Below are 4,618 nucleotides of genomic sequence, written 5' to 3' on the forward strand. Positions count from 1 at the left end.
CGTGGTTATTTTCAAGACAGTTTCTTTGGTACTGCTCCTTTTTCAGGTGGATATTCTGGTGGCATTGTCTCTTTCCAACAATTCCTGTGTAAATTTTGGTTAGATCTGTAGCATGTTTGGCCAAGCTTCTCCTAGGTGTTTTTCTTCGAAGTTGAAGTGTTTGGCCAAGCTTCTCCTAGGTGTTTTTTTTCCGAAGTTGAAGTGTTTGGCCAAGGTTTTAAGAGAAAAAAAAGTGCTTTTGAGAAGAAGCAGAAACAGTTTTGGAGAAGCAGAAAAAAGTAGCTTCTTTCTAGAAGCACTTTTTTGAGAAGTATTTTTGAGAAAAATACACTTAAAAGTACTTTTTAAAAGTTTGGCCAAATATTAATTGCTGCTTAGAAGTGCTTTTTAAATTAATTAGCCAAACACAAACTGTTTTTCACCAAAAGTACTGAAAAAATCACTTTTGAAAAAAAAAACACTTATCAAAATAAGTTGATTTTTCTAGCTTGGCCAAACAGGCTAGAGTGTTGAGAATGATGCATAACGCCGAGATTTCTCAGCAGGTATGAAGCAGGAGTGGATTCACAGTAACGATATTGGGTTCATCCGAACCTGTACTTTCAACGCGAAGCATAATTTATATATAAAAAATTACTAAAGCTGCAATAAACAGTAGGAATGAACCCATAACTTTAAAAATATAGTGCGTTCAATGTTAAAAATTCTAAAGGTTGAATCCACAGAGTTTAAATTCTAAATCCGCTTACAAAGGCCTAACTTAGGGGTGTTTGTGACATGTTGCTGGAACATGTCACACCGTTTTACTTATTCTAAGGTGTTCTGCTTGTTTTCAAGAGTTTCTACATGCCATGTCTTGCAAACTGCACCAAAATGGATGGCTAGGGTGTATAATCAAAAGAGATTTTTACCTATCTATATCATATATGAAACCTTATTACTAAAAATGTGCATATTTCCATTATTACCCGCCATGTTTATATTTTTTCTACAAAATTTATACCATTCATTAAATACTCAATATTAAGAGCTGATTCCTTCCAAATTAGGCGCCTACAAATCTGGGATAAATATTTGAATAGCTTATTCCTTCCAAATTAGGCGCCTAAAAATTTGGGACTAAATATCTTTTCATATTCACATCATATTTGTTTCCTTATGTGATATAGGAAGGTAAAAATTCCTAAAATAAAAAAAAACTTTAAAGGTAATCCAGTCACTAAAGTCTTAATTCGGTCATTATTCTTCAGTTACGGATGAATAAAATAATATATTGTAAAGGACCAAAATGGAAACTTCATAATGGCCATATAAATGCAGTAACGTATATAACACACAATTGTAGTGACGTGTTATCCTTAATAATTGTATAAAATAGTTCTTTTCAGTACAAATCCTTACCTACAAAATTTTTACAAATAAACTACAAATCAGTTTAAGTATTGTATAAAGTTGTATTGTTTTTAAGGGTATCTATAAAATTACTACATTTATACTACAATTAAACTATAATCTATGTTGAAGAAAAATATTGACTACAAAATTTTCTCTGTATTTTTTGTGAAGAAGAAGGAATGGAGAAGATGAAGTCTGATTTTATGTTAATATCTACAAAATTCCTACATTTATGTACAAATAAACTATAAATTAGTTTAAGTATGTATAAAGCAGTATTGTTTTTAAGGGTATCTATAAAATTACTACATTTATACTACAATTAAACTACGATCTATGTTGACTACAAAATTTCTATTCATCTACAAAATTCCTACAAATCAGTTTTAGTATTGTATAAAGTTGTATTGTTTTTAAGGATATCTACAAAATTACTACATTTATACTACAATTAAACTACAATCTATGTTGAAAAAAAAATATTGACTACAAAATTTTCTCTTCACCTACAAAATTTCTTTAAAAAAACTACAAAATTTCTTTCAAGAAAACAAGAAATGTAGCTGTGGCCAATTCCAACTTGAAGAACTTTCATGTGTAAATTGTTTCCAGATTGTAGTTATAATGTAGGTTAAATGTAGTTAATTTGTAGTTTTTGTAAAATTTTGCAGACAATTTGCAGATTAATTGTGGATGTCACATTTCTACAATTGGCTCTTCATCTACAAAATTTCTACAAAAAACTACAAATAAAAGCTGCCAAAAAAGCAATTCATATCATTCCAATCAAGAAATATGAGAAGAAGTTTAGAAGTGATTTAGTAATCACGTCTTTTTCCATTAATTGGATCGACACTAACATATCGCCCATGTTGTTTTATGACAAATAAACCAACCTTTCTCTGTATTTTTTTAGAAGAAGAAAGAATGTAGAAGAGAAAGAAATGGGAGGGGGGAAACGACGCTGGTCAGATCTTACGAATAAATTGTTTCTGTTTTTATATGAACAAACAAAATCAGAAGGGAAAGTTGGAAATCTTCAGATCTCTCTCTATGGATGAACTCAAAGTGAAAACCAGAAGGAGAAAAATCAAAAACCACCCTAGCTCCCAAGATAACAGTCGTTCCCACCTGAAAACAAAAATCAAACGAACCCTTTCTTCTTCGAAAAACAGAGGCGTTTAAGTCAGATTTGAATTCCGTTAAATCCGTTTGAGGTCGTCGAGTCCAGGAGAGAGAGAAACGTGGGAGGTATGGGGGGTGGGAGGAGAGAGAGGCGGGTAAACGAAAATGGGAGAATATACGCTCCTAAATTAACGCCTAATATAAATAAAGCATTAATTATGCCCATAATTTGAATTATGGTATAGAAATGGTAATTTGGTATGCTTAAATGTAATAAACACAAACCTTAAACATTGAGGGTAATAAGGTTTCATATATGGTATAGATGGGTAAAAATCCCTAATCAAAATTACTTGAGTCCATCCAAATGATATTAAATATTAAAACTAGGACAGACCAAGAAGAAGCCCTACTACCTGTGATCCTTTTTATATGTTACTTAAGCCAAATAAAAAATGTTAGCTCGAAAATCAAGAAGGTATTAACGTTACCTTTATTCACTTTTACTTGTCCACAATGGACTTAGCAGGGGCGGATCTAGAGCAAAGGTTACGGGTTCCCATGAACCCAGTAACTTTTGCATAGACCATGTATTTGTACTAAAAAATTCATTAAAAGTATAAGAATATTTAGATTGGAACATAGTTCGTTGGTTTAGTTATCGTGTAGATTAACTTGAGATTGTTATAGGAACCCATTAACTTAAAATTCTGGATCCGCCTCTCACTTAGCATGCCCCTTAAAAATGATAAATGAAGTACATATTTTACCATAACACCAATCATAATGATAGCATTTTAAGAAATCTTGAAAAATAATTGAGAATAAGTAGTTAATGATAAGGGTAAAACAGGAAAAAAATTAATTTTCTTTTGATTTGCTAAAATTGACAAGTAAAAGTGAAAAGTATTTTTTTTAGTATAGTGGACAAGTAAAAGTGAATATTTTTTTTAGTATAGTGGATAAGTAAAAGTGAACGAAGAGAGTATTCTTTTTTAATTAGGTTCTTATTATTCTAAGGGGTCGTTTGGTTGGAATACGATTTATACCGGTATAAGTTATATTAAGATAAGTTATGCTGGGATATGTTGGGATTGTTGTTTATTCATTGTTTGGTATGTTGTATTAAGAATGACATTGCATAATTTCTAAGAAGAGGGTATAAGTTATATTGGTGCTAATTACCCCACCTTCTATAAGGTATAAGCTATTCCACTGTTAAAATTAACATCGGAATAACTTATACCTGATTTGCTAACCAAACAGAGTATTAAGGTGGTATTAAATTTTTATACAACCCTTATACCTTCTTATACATCATACCAAAGATCCCTAAGAAAGTATATAGTAGGAATAGATAAGGGTAATTTGTCAAATACCTCTTATGATTAATACTATCAAATAGTTTTCGAATAAAAGCCAGTATAAGATTAAAAAAAGCTTTAGCTAGAACAACTGAAATAAATTGAGAAATCGATGAGTCACTAGAATTTGAATTTGAAATAGAGAAAGTACTAATGTGAGATAGTAACAACATTGAACATGATGAATGTAAATGCCCCACCTTTCTTATAAAACCAACTCACAAAGTTTACTCCTTTCACATGTTGGATTATTATACACAAAAAGAAATGATTAACTGAAATAAGGAAGGGGGCTTGGAGCAATGGTAAAGTTGTTTCCGTGTTTCTGTATGACCTATAGGTCACGGGTTTGAGCCGTAGAATCAACCATTGATGCTTGCATCAGGATAGGCTGTCTACATCAGGGTAGGCTGCCTACATCACACTCTTTGGGGTGCGACCTTTCCCCGGACCCTGCATGAATACGGAATGCTTCGTGTATTTAACTGTCATATTGCAGATTTTTTGGTCAATAATTACATTTCTCTAGACCCAAATTCATTCAATATTCATTAGTATCTTGTTTCACTCTTAATATTGTCTGGAGTTTAGTGTTTAAAACAGTGAGTTGTTATTAGTTAAAGGTTGACCCCTCAAATATCCTGTTTGGTGATGACACATTTCAGTTAGTTTCTGTTGGATGACACTGGCATTAAATGTAATAGGATGTGAGTTAATACTACCAAGTTTCAATA

This window comes from Nicotiana sylvestris, chromosome 10, assembly GCF_000393655.2.
Source record: "Nicotiana sylvestris chromosome 10, ASM39365v2, whole genome shotgun sequence".
In the NCBI taxonomy this organism is placed as follows: Eukaryota; Viridiplantae; Streptophyta; class Magnoliopsida; order Solanales; family Solanaceae; genus Nicotiana; species Nicotiana sylvestris.